General features: G+C 36.9%; 1 long non-coding RNA gene across 1 annotated transcript in view; it reads left to right on the forward strand.

The window, feature by feature from the left end:
- The first annotated feature begins 651 nt into the window (after positions 1-651).
- The window catches only part of LOC149918454 (uncharacterized), a 36,786-nt gene continuing 24,081 nt past the window's right edge, over positions 652-13,356 (forward strand). The window contains exon 1 of the long non-coding RNA XR_016465471.1: positions 652-710. This is a non-coding gene — a long non-coding RNA (uncharacterized LOC149918454). The remainder of the gene's footprint in view (positions 711-13,356) is intronic.

The raw sequence follows: 13,356 nt of genomic DNA on the forward strand, positions 1-13,356 counted from the left end.
GTTTTCTTTATCCGAGTCTAATTTGTCTAGATTTCTTGAAAGATTGGGGTTTCTTGCAAGATTTCCAGTAATATGTGGGTTTTGGCTCATGAGGAGAACAGTCTTTCTGTGGAAGTTTAAGAAGTAAATTTTAGTTAGAGCCAGAAGCATAGAATGCAATGAAATGTTTATTAGAAGGGAACCAGAAAAGATTAAAATCTTTGAATGTTTTTGGCAGAAAAATGATGGGACTTAAGCCCCAAAGAAAATTTTAACTGATTCTTATATTATCTAAACAAGTTTCCTTCCCTCTTGAAGATGATGGTAGTGTCACTATTGCCTGTGCTGTGTTTTGAATTGGATCATTAAGTACTATTATTGTTCCAATACAGCTGTTCACTGTGAGTATTTTAAGTGAAGATTTTGAGGATAAATTCTTTTCTTCCATAACATAATTATATCTTTACTTCCTTGATATGCTTGCTTTTATCTTGAGCTGTCTTGTATACTCACTCATGAACAACATATCCTTACAGGTGTTAATACGCCTTTGTATGGGAACTGCTGAATCACGGCCTGGGAGCACAGGTGAATACAATTCACCTGTGCTGCTGGTAGGGGTGGAGTCTGGCTCCACCTCCCCTAGACCCATTTAAAAGCTGACTACCAGCGGGGAAGGATCTCTAGAAGAGATCCTTCCTCTGGAGTTTCACAGCAAACCCAGGATATGGGTAAGCCCTTTGTCTATTCTCTTTTGGTATAATAACTGCTTAGCCAAACTATCTGGTATATTTAATAATTATTACATCTGTACATTTATTGATTATATAGCCTTCTTTGGGTTGCACTGTTCTGCCAGAAAAGATCATGACTTGTATCTTAGCTTACAATGCTCACTTTAGAAGGGAACTAATTCACTGTGGAATGAAAATCTATTGGTGTCATGTCATGGAGAACTTTCTTTGAGCTTGTAACAGGGCCTCAGAAGTACTAAAATTTACAGTATTATTATTGGATGTTAGAAGTCTTATGCTTTACTTGAAGCAATGGGGGGAAAAGTGTTCCTTCTCAGAACCTGGGGCACATCAACAGTATAGAGTGACTAAATCAGTTCAGTGGAAATAATGGCACAGGGAGTTTTGGTCTTTCCAGGTAGTAGTTTGCATGACTGATGGTCGTTGGGATTCAGATCAGCTTGAAATTTATCTTGGAATAAAAATTTAGGCAAAAAAATATTCTAAACTGTATCAACTTACTTTATTTAGTATCATGGTTTTTAAGCTAATGATCAGCATTTTCTTCTCTTGGTATATGATATTCACACCCACGTCATGCTCTGCTCTTCTGGATTTCCTTGAGCACTAAATTAGAGTACTTCCAACTGTAAGATGGAATACGTTTCCATCTGCTCTATCCGGTAGGAGAGAAAGCATTAAAAAGTTCATTACAGCAAAATTGTATCGCTGGAAAATATTTTCCTGGTTTGGAATGGTGTTACAGCACATTGGCTGTGACTGATTATTTAGTCTTCTTTTAAAATTAAATATATGGCAAATTTACTTTGGCAAGGCCGAATAGGTTTTAGCTACCTCTATTATCTATTAATTGGATGCTTCTAGATTTTGACTGTTTTACGAAAATAAAACAAAGATCTTATGAAGGAGAAGCTTTCATCAGGCTAGTCTTTGGGAGTTTTCCTTTAGTTACTGATGTTAGATAAAGGCAGGTAGATTAAATCAAATGACTGCTGACGTCACAGATCACATGCAATTCCTTCTGTCATTCTACCTGTTCAGGTCTACCATGACTGTTTCACTCCGTAGTGACAAATTGTACTTCAATGTATTGTCTGCTGAAGGTGTGCTTTGTCTAGTTTCCTGAAAGAATAAGCCATAGATGATTACACTGTTCCCAGCCAACCGTGTCCCTGTTCTCTTTTCATTCTTTGTCAGACTTCAACCAAACTTACTAGAGATGACCAAGACTATGACAACAATCAGAAAAGTGACTCAGGAGATTCCTCTTGGATGTTTGCTTTATATTTTTTGTTTCCTTATAGAAGATCAGAAACCCCATTCAAAAGAAAAACTCGGGCTAGGAGCACCAGGAGCACACCTGTAAGAAATTAAACTTCAGTAGTGCTGGTTCTCACTCCACTAGTTCTTAAGAAAGGACAAGCCAGGGGCTGATATTTGTTTTTGTTTTCTTCTTGAGCAAGATCAGAGCTACTGAGAAACAAGCAACACAGCTGAGGAGTTTCTTGTCTTGCTAAGAAGAATTAAGACCATCATACTACTCTCATTTATATTTTTAAATTCTTAATGAATAAAGATGTGCAAATTCATGAAAATCCAGACATTACCTCAAAATTATGTATTCAAAGAGGTGAATTGTACATGCTTTGAGACTCTAAGATGTTTTCCTTTTCACAAAAACTATTTTCCTTCATTTTATGAGATGTTACTCTATGTATTAATTCACATAGTAGCAGAATTGCCAGGACAGGAGACTCTGCAGCCCTCCTCCACTTTTTTTTCCCCATGCTATGCAAATTTTCTAATTCTGGATTTAGCGTGATAAATTCCCCTAATGGCTTTGACACAATCCTAACACAAAAATAGCTTTCATCACTGTGCAGTCCAATATAAACAGCCCTGGAAAACACCTTCCAGACTTTCAGCAGTCACTTGATATTCCCTTTGGTCAACATTTTTGCTTTACTGGAGTTGCAGAGAATCTATGAATTCATCATTTACTTGTTTGAATCTTGCACTGTACCTTTAACCCTGCAAGTAATAATATTCCCTCTGCAAAATGTGGTTACTGCTATAAGCATGACTTAAGCAAGCAAGATTTTCACTTCCCTCCTTCCCCCAGCACTACGTATTTTCTTACCCAGACTATCCTGGATTTTTGTACAGTCTTGTCCTCTTATCTCTCTTAAATTAACATGCCCTTCATTGATGTTATAGTCCTAAACTAAGTGCGTATGCAAGCATTCTTGAACTGTGTGTAAGTTCAAGTTTTGATTCTGAAACAAAACAAGGTCTTTTATGGAAATTTCATTCTCAGGAATAAATTTAAAAGTGGTTAGAGATCAAACATACAGATTGTTAGTCTGCTTTGTATAAGCTCTTTTTATGTTATGTTGTGAATATTAAGACTTCCTCTCTTTCCATTTACTTCCTTTCTCCTGGTGTCTTTTTGCAGTGTTGAAGACCTAATGGAATTAATAAAAGAAAACAAATATTGGTGAGAGAATCTGAAAAATTAAACTTCATACCTTTTAAATGAAATTATTTTCTGCTGCCACAAACTGATCAAGTACCTTTTTCTTGTCTATGACTCAATCTGGAATTTATGATTTAAGGTTTGTGGTGTGGGATTTTTGTTGTTGTTTTGTTTTTGATTTAGCATTCTTTCTGTACAAAGGCTTTAATTTTACATCTTTTTTAACACAATAAAATGAAGTGTTGAACTCATACATTGAAAAACTGAGCTGTTACATAACTGCATAAATCATATCTCAAGATGAAGACCAAAAATAACATTAGTCAAGTTTACAATTTCTTGTTCATTATTATTTCACTGCTAAAAAGGTTTGGATGAAGGTGTTGGAGTTGTTACTATCTTCTGAGGAAAATTGTGTTTTAACACAAAACCAGACAGAAATCATCACAAGATAACGATGTTGCATTTGAAATTGATTCCATAATGGGAGGACCATCTTTAGTATATACCTTGTCTTAGGTACTATGACAAAGAACACCCATCACCCTTTTGACTGTGTCTGATAGCATATTAGCAAAATATTTCCTATCATGTTTGGTCTCAGTGCTGCCTACTTATCTGGAAATGTAGTTAGGTAATTGCATTCTACAGCTGCATAGGAGAATTTTCAATCCCATTTTAGGTGGTGTAGAAAGAGTGGATTATTTAACATCCTGAGTTTGTTGTTGGTTCCTACCACCACTCCTCATCAAAAAAGTAAACAAACAAAAAAGCCACAAAGAGAGCTTGGAGAGGTGGTGGATGGGGATATACAGGATTTTAGAAACCTGAGCATGTAGTGGGGAAAACTACATAGCTGCTAGCTAGCTCTCATTATAATTTCTGATAGGCTGGCTGCTATAAGGTATGTTTAAATTCTAGAGTCTGTCACCTGTCCCCAGCTTAACAGTTAATGTTTTACCTGCTGCAACGTTGTCTGGCTTTTATGCTTCTAATTACCCTTTCACTCCCTACTAGTCACTCCTGATTTAAAAAACAAAACAAAAAAGCAAAATAAACAAAAAACAAATTAGGAGTCCCTGTTATAATTCAAAGCTAAAACCATCAACTGCAAACGTTTTCTGCTGTTTTTTTGTTTGTTTGTTTTTAACATACAGTAGGAGTTGGTGAAGGAGTAATCACTGAGACACTGTTACCTTGATCTTAGGATATCTGAGAGAAATTTTTTTTTACTGCCTCGAACAGGCATTTTTGGAAGCCTGGTGAAGTCTTGATAATTAATGGTCAGCAGAAATAAGAACTGTCCTTGCCCCAGATCTTCAGCTACATAGAGTCCCATTTAAGCCCAAATCTATGAATAGAAGAATGACTTGTGAACAGCTATGGAGAATAAAGGAAAGTAATTGCAGTAGCCCAAGCTTTGACAGGCTGGTCAAATATTTTTCTCACAGTGCAGCCAACAAGCTGCAACTTGGGAACTAAGTAGTTCAGCATTGTGGAATAAAAGATAAACTCACTTTGATGAAGAGGTTTGGTTTTGCTAACTATCTACATCTGTGTTTCTGTGACACTGGTCGGTGCTTCTAAGAGATCACATGGTAGCAGGGTCTTAATTCTCAGTGCTTTGATTTGGTAGCTGAAGTTAGTAAAAAGGTGTAGGTAAAATTGTGATCTGATGGCAAGTTCATACAGACAGGTTTGAATAAGTAGAAATACATTCTAAAAATATAAGGATTATGCAATTTTCATCTTTAACAGCTTTTTTTTTTTTTTTTTACCTAATTAGCAATGGTGGAAGGCTGAACATGAGCTTTAGTTGTTACTGTGTTTCTTCCTTGATGCATTGAGATACCTTCATTCTTTGAGGAATGCTTTGTTCCTGTATTTCTGTGACTGAGAATTTCTCAAGGAAGAACAGGTCCTGTACTATCTTATCTTTGGCATAAACTGTGTTGCTGTCAGTCATAGAGCAAGCAAGGCCATTTATGGCCAAAATTTTTATTGAGATATAACCTTCAGAGGTAGGCAAGGCAAATCAATGAGGATGACAATGAGGGCTTGGTCAGGTTGACAATCACTGTATACCTATAAAATACAAAATGGCAAATAAAGTGTAACAGATTTTTTTCCCCTTCACCTTTTTCAGTTCCCTTCCCTGAAGCTGTCTTTTGATAAGAGTATTACATAAGTCTTATTCTTCTTCGTGACCTGGGTCCCTGTGTCTCAGAAGCTCGGTTCCATGAGTCACTGCCAAATAGAGGGCTGCGAAGAGAACCTCAGATTCCTGTATTGTGGTATGGCAGTCATTCTCAAACTGCACAAGCTAGAGCGAAACTTACTAGGGAAAATATCTTCTTCTAAAACTTATAAAGTATAATACAGTATAATATAACTTATAAAGTATAATACAGGACAATTAAGAAATATCAAATATTCAAATATTAAGTTGGTTGCGGGAGGGCTTTAAAGCTAAAGAAACCGTGCTACTATCTATTTCTTATGGCTTGAGTTGGAATGAGACTACAGCATTGTCACCCTTGAGTGAACCTAACTGTGTGAACCTTCCCATGGTGTTCAAATACTTGCTTTTTTTTCTTCAGCAATAATTAAAGTAACAGAGTAGGTCTGGGCTGTGGGTGCTCAGGAAGCCTCAGCTGCATCATTTGTCACTTCTCATTGCAGAAATTCTCATACAATCAAAGAAGTATTGGCTGGAATGGGCATCTGGAGGTAATTTACTCCAGCACTCTATTTAAAACAAGAGCTATCACTTTCACTGTATCACTACATCCATCACCAGCTATCACTGACTATCACCAAGAGTGGAGCTATGGCCTTGCTTAATTCAGCATTGTAAGTGTCCAAAGTAGGAGAGTCCAACCACTGTCTGCCTAGCTGCTTTCAGCATTGCACTATTCTCTAGTGAAGTTCTTCCTAATTTTCAAGCTGAACCTTCCAAATCAAACCACATGTCCTTTGCCCATTGTTATGAATGTTATCCAGAGAATTCTGACTTATTATCTTTGTACCTTACCTTCATATAGTCATAAATTGTTATTTGATCACCCTCTATTCTCCCCTTCATTATATAACAGAAGACCAGCTCCTTTTGTTTTTTCTCAGAGTTCTTGAGCTCTGTGACTCTGGCCAATTTTATAGAACCCTGATAAACTCATCATATACATTTTTGAAGGGGATGTTAAAATGAGAAATCCCACACTAACTTAGTCAAGACTACAGATGAAACAGTGGATAATATTAGTTCCCACTGACTCCTTGGTCTACTTTACTTCTGCTTGCATTCAAAACGAAGACAGATCCTTCCCCAAAAAGGACTGTTTCTTGAGAATTCTCACATAAACCTAAACCTGTGGAAAGCGTGTGCTGAACAGTAGGATCAGAGTCATGCTAGAATTGTTTAATGAAGGCAATTCAGAACTATATTATATTACTATTATTTCCTTGTTGTAGAAACTGTGCATATGTGAATGGAAAATAAGATGCTATGCTTGCATGCTGCTTAGAATGTTTTTTAGTATCTTTTTCTGCTATCCTGCAGCTTGCCTGGGAAATGAAACCTTGTCCATGTGACTTTCTTGATTGCTTAAAGAGATGTACTATATCTGAATGCTGAGAGTTGATCCTAAATTCTACTCCTGTACATTGCAAGACATCTCTCCAATATGGACTGGAGTCTGTGAACATTGCAGGGAGCAGAAGGTGACTTATAATACTCAACAGATGGCTTCAGCCCACACTATACTCTTAGAAGAGGCATTTTCTCTGCTGCTTTCTTACAGGCTGATCTACTTTAGCTACTCAGAAAACAGCTGTGATAGTTCTTAAACACTATTTACTGATTGAAACCATGTAATATTATTAGAAACCTTTGTAAGTACTATAAACATAACAATGTTGAGTGATTTGGCATCTTTGCGTAACAGCTGGTATTCTGGTACAATTCACTGAACCTATGTTTTTCAGCTGTAAATTGGGATTAAATTAGGGAAAAAAAGAGTACAACAGTGGGAACTATTCCAAGACTAGTGATAAAGATCTCTTTCCTTATCTGGAATTGCCCTTTAAGCCCTAGACTCTTAATCAGCAGCAAAAGGAAGCAAAAGCTTCCTTCCCTGACTGGACTTGATTCCAACTAAGATGTGAGAGTGTCTTTCACAAAATACTCCCATCGCAATCTGTGTAAGAGCTGCCTTAAGAAAAAAAAATACTGCCTTGGTCTTTGGTTTCCTTCAGTTGTTAGACCAAATAATAAGAGACCAGCACCCTTTCTGATGGCATTTTCATGAATACAAAGCTTTTCATGTTTCACTGAGATATAGCAGCTCCAGCAGTGTGTGTTCTGCTTTGCCAGAAATAGTTTTCTTATTAAGATGATGACATTCATGCAGGTAATCTAGATTTAAAAAGTGAAATCTATTCATTTTTATAGGAAAATAGTCCAAGTGAAGTTTGCTGGTTGATTTATTACTCAAAGCATCCAATTCCTTGGGAAATTTTCCAGTATCAGATTTGCTAGAGAATTAGAAAAATTGCCCTACAATGGATTTCATACCATGTCATGAGGTACATCACAGTTTAATTTGATGAAAATCATATGAAGGACACAAACTTATACCTTACTTGCTAAGGGCAAGAATGGACAAAGAATGAGCTGAAAACAGGTATATCCATACTTCTCTAATGAGAAATGACCTTTGGCCTTCCCGATGCTAACAGAGCCCAAAGACAGAGAAGCGCAATGGAGATGGTGATGGTGCGAGGAATGACGAATCTGTGTGGAAGCAGCCTTCATGAAAGAAGTAGAGGAAGAATGACAAGAACTGAGATCAGATACAGCAGCAGAAGCTAGTCAGCTGTTGACTTAGGACCGAAGATGTTATGTTTTGAGTGTGTAGGGTAGGAGGTTGCTTAAATACTCTTCTAAAAACAAAACAATTGAGTTAGGAGGTATATAAGTGATCCAGGCTAAATGAATAAAGGCTAGACATTATGTGCTATGGCTTTTGTGTATTAATATTCAGGGGAATTTTCATTCCAGTGTCAGTGGAAAAATTTGGAGGCTTTCAAAAAGTCTCTTTTAACTACTTTGTGAATCCTGCATAGTGCTGAGAACAGTAGATTTAGGCACTTGAGAAGGTCTTTCATTATAAGGAGAACGATTTTGTGGGTTATACAGGACGATCATTACTTGGGATATAATGAGGTGGTCTGTAGATCTACATGAAGAGCTTTGAACACATAGCAAAAATCTGTAATATTTAGCAGTTGCATTTTGCAAAATTTACTTAGGACTGCATGTTGACCAAACAATTGCACAGAATAAGAGGTGCCCGTATATCTGGTAAGACTGAATTGTAATAAGTGTTGATCCTGCTTTTTTTTTTTTTTATCACTTGCTCAGCTCAAAACTAGAGTCATGAATAGGTTTCCCTAGAGAAAAAACACAGTTTTGTTTTGTTTGCTGTTTTTGCTACTTGTATGACCTTTTTTGGCTTCTAAAAATCTGACGTGGAAGACAAAAGAGCTATAGTCTCTGATGTATGACCAATGAGGTAATAACCATAGTCATGTCCATAATAGCTGGAGAATGGAGTTGTATCCTACCTCAAGTACTCCTATGTGGGGCACGCTTGAATATTACACTGAATTCATTTGGCTGCTGAGTACTTCAGCCCTGTCTGTGAAGCCTCTTTTCCTGTTCAAGTTTGCTATCTTTGATGTTCTTATCTATGGAACTTCTAAAAGGTAAAGTCTACCCAGGGAAATTCAATGTCTGAGATTAAGTGTGAATTTAAGAACAGTGAAAATACCCCGTTTTTCATGGAACAGTTCCAGCGGTCTTCAGAGTAGCTATTTTTGTCTTGCAAATATGGGTGAAAGTTGTGGATTTGTTTGCACAGTCTGCATTTTTGTTCCCAACAAGTTCTTTTAGCTTGCAGTTGTTATTCAGGTTAAGTGCTGGTAAAAACACTTTATTTAAATATTAACTGGAGAGAGTCCAAAGAATACATCTCAAGCAAAAGAAGCTGACACTTTAAGATCCTGACCCAAATAAAATATTTAAATTGTGTTTGTCAGTGTAATATGGAAAGGTTTTAACTTTGCAGTGAAAACTTACTCACTCAGACAGAAAATGTATTCACATGATGGGAACAGATTTGGAATAACTGAGATGCTGATGTTCATTATTCTGACCATGCCATGTACTTTAGGCAGACTGTACTGTTCAGCATAAACAGTGCAGAAGTAAACCTTTTCACATCTGCTTGTGTTTGTCCTTCAGTTTTAAACCAGTGGCCAAATTACAGAAATGGGGAGTCTGATGGCTGTTTGGAGTCAGTGAAGAAAATGCAATGAAATAATGAGTGAGCAGGGCAGTTTTCAGCAGGAAACTAGAAGTCAGAAGGGTTTATATGGCTGTGAGATATTTCTTATTTTTGGTTGTACTTTTTGGGTTAGTAGGAAAGAGCCAAAAATCAGAGTTCCAGTGGGCAATGACTTTTGGTGAGTGCAGGAGCAATGCTGACAGTGAAGTTTACTTACACATGTGGAGTGTTTTGGTGTTAAAATCAAGGTTGGGCATATGGATACAGATGTCAGGAGGAAGGAATGTGAAGTATTCGGATTGCCAGAGGTTATGAGAGAAATTAATGAAGGGCAGTAATGTGATTGGTCACGTGTTTGCTCTCAAAGTATGTTTTCTCAAGACAGTGTTTGTCTGCATTATTCCTCCCTCCCATAGTGATGAATGCCCATGATTATTTTGACTCCACAATATTCAGTGTGATGCAGGCCTTCATTCACAGCAAAAATAATCAACTGAGGGTTCTCTTACCCATGTGTTCAACTGTCATTCATTAGCTTTGGGTTTGCAAGGCTTTTCAGGGAAGCAGAACAATATACAACAAAATGAAATGGGGGCTCCTCTGTTTGTCCATGCTTTCTGGAATTACCTTTCAGAAAAAAAACATTGATTTGCCACTTTCTACATGGGAAATGTAGAATCACGCAGGTGTCACTGGATGTGACGGAGGGAGCCAGGAGAGATGGTTTATAGAAGTGGCAATGCAGCTCCTTGAATTCATTTTTAGTGACTGGATCCCAGGCTAAACATAGAGGGTCATCTTTATTACAGGCTTTTCTGGCACTGGAAATAGGTTAGTTAAGTGCTACTGACAGTTTAGTAGCCAGGGTCTTATATAAACTCTTATTTAGCAAATGTTCATCTTTGCCAAATGCTACTGAGATTGAACTTCTTTTGAGTATATAAGAAAAGTTCTTTAAGCATTAGTTTAATTAATGCTGTTGTTTCAATGTCTGATACCAGAGAAAAATAAAATTTCCATATTTTTTTCCATAAAAATAAAGCAAATTAGTTAAAATAGAGGAGACAAGGAGAAAAAAAAAAGAGGAAAGAACTGGGGAGTGACAGGGATCAGAGTGGGGTGAAAGAACAGTAAAGGAAGGGACAAGGGAAGATGTGGGTACGAGCAAGCAGACAAGGGTAGCCTGCAAGGTAGCATAGGAGAAAGAAGGCAGTAGGGAATATGAGGAACTAGCAATAGAATTATGCTGCTCTTCTTTGTGAAATATTTTGGCAACAGCCATGTGTATCTCTTCCAGTGATCTGCCTGAACAGAGAGGAGCATTCTGCTGTGAAAGTCACTGGGGTCTGTGCTGTGATATGAAAATTCCAGGTCCGCTTATAGGTACTGCTAGGATTTTCATTTATAAGGTTTGGAAAATGCTATAAAAGAATACTGCACATGAAGAATATTAAATCTGTAAAATCAAGCTCTTTTCTGGCACCCCAGAAATATTATTATGTCTACTATTTTAACATGATAATCTAATTTGGATATGTGATCATATTTTCTAAATAGAGCATACTGTGATTTATTTTTTTCCCTTTCATGGCTCTACAGGTTTTCCTAATGCAAGTTATACTTCAGTGATTTTCAGAAGTTTTCAATATATTGAAAACTATTAAAAGAACCTACTGTAGACATTCTAGGCGTTTTTAGAAGACTAATGATTTCTCCAACCATCGTGCAAATCTGAGCCAAATTTTTTCTATTTATTTATTTATTTATTTTTACTAAAGACAAAGCTCTACTTGAATCACAAGACTAATGTTCTCTGTGGGAAATAAATCAGAATTCCTTCATTTTCCTCACAGGGTTCAACTTTGAAAAAGAGAAGTCTTACAAAAATATCTCTTGTTAAAAAATGGTTCAGATAAAAGTTATTTTGATCTTTTCAAACGACCATGTCTTGCAGGCTCACCACAAGATCTGGAGAGCTTGTAGGGATTTAGTAAAGTCCTGGCTTAAATAAGGGGTAAAGAATGCTTAATGTCTCAGCTTTCTGACAGATTACTGTATATTTTTAGTGGCTCCCTTTATTTTTACTAATTAAAATTGTGGTTGACGTGCTTCAAATAACATGTATAGTAATATTAATAGAGAGAGAATTGTTTTTGTAGTTTAAAAATGACACCACAATGTAAATGGCAAGAGGATATTCTTAATTACATAAACTATACTTTAGCTTGAAGGCTTACAATAGTTTTAATGTTAGTCCATTGTGGAAATCACTCCTACTATAAATTTTCAGTACCTCTGATTTTCATCAGGCCAAAGTCCTTGAGTGGGTCGTAAGCACATCACTCATTTTTAAGCGGTCTTGAGATACCCTTAGAAATTGCTCCTTTAAAACCCAGTGGATCCTAACCTGTAACTCTTAATTCATTCCTGTGTAGACATGGACAATGTTAATCTTTAACGGAGACCTAAATTTAAATTCATCATCCTTACAGATGCAGAAAGTCCATCCTGCACCATCACCACTTGCTTAGTGCAGAACTTCAGAAATGGGAAATATATGATGACTCGATTAAACATAAAAGGGAGGCATAGGTTGGTTACTGAAGGACAGCATACTGGAAGCCAGGCAGTCATGTGTACTACCTTGCTGAATAAGAGTAAATAACAAGCAGGTATATTTAATCAGCACAATCAAGAGATTACAATGAGATGTCTTCTCGTTCCAATAATTGTGTCCAAATGAGGAAAAGAGAAATGTAATTAAACTGAGAGAATTTACTATCCTAAATGCAACTGTGCATGTCAAAATAGATTTCAAGAAACAATGAGCAAAAAAATTCAAATGAATGCTAAATATTTCTTATTTAGAAATAAGAGTGGGAAACATACCACAGAGGCTGTGGAACCAAATGGTGCTCATAGCATTAAAGGAACACTGAGAGGATGAGACCACTCCTGAGAAATTAGATGAATTCTTCACATAAGCTTCACCTATATTCTAAATTGTAGATTCATGTTAGATTTCTTTGGACAGGGACGATATTTCTTAGAGAGTATGTCTGATTTTTGCGGTGGATATGGACTTGTGGAAATGTTGTCAATACCAATATTAACAGGTAACCAGTGATGGACAGTAGCATGACATTTGTACCCATAATTTTTTTTCTTACCAAGAAAACACTAAGCATGTGAATATTTGAGACTCTATGTGTGAAGAGACAGTGTGTCTGGTTGATACAGTCAGGTTGTTTCCTTTGGAGATTCTTGGGAATCCAAACAGCCTTGGGGTCGTGGATGACTATATGACAGGAAGTAAGTGACAGAAATAAAAGGCCAGTTACAGCAATGGGGACAGGTCACAGAAATCTGGGTTGTTCAGGCTCAAAACTGTGCTGCTGAAATGACTGGGAGGGGAAATTAGAGAGTTTGAGCAGTCAAGTGAGATGATTTACTGAGGATATGATGTTCAGTTTGTAAGGATGAAGACACGCAAATGATACTGTGAATACTAAAATCTATGTGAGTTAAAAGGAACTATGTATTCTAAGAAAAAACTTATTCAGGGCTGATTATCGGACAAATCACCTCATACCCCAGACCCTGAGCTATATGTGCAAGCTTGGGATATTTGAAGTAACAATCCTTTGTACTTGTGCTGTTCTGACTCTTCAGTGGCATCTGTTGATTGCCACTGTTGAAGAGAAGTTATAAAGGACTTTTGGCCTGAACAGGACTCCCTCTGAACATACTTTACTGAATGTTTTCCATTGTGACTATTCTTGGAGGAGAAAATATACCA

Source organism: Phasianus colchicus, chromosome 3 (assembly GCF_987193195.1).
Source record: "Phasianus colchicus chromosome 3, bPhaCol1.hap1.1, whole genome shotgun sequence".
In the NCBI taxonomy this organism is placed as follows: Eukaryota; Metazoa; Chordata; class Aves; order Galliformes; family Phasianidae; genus Phasianus; species Phasianus colchicus.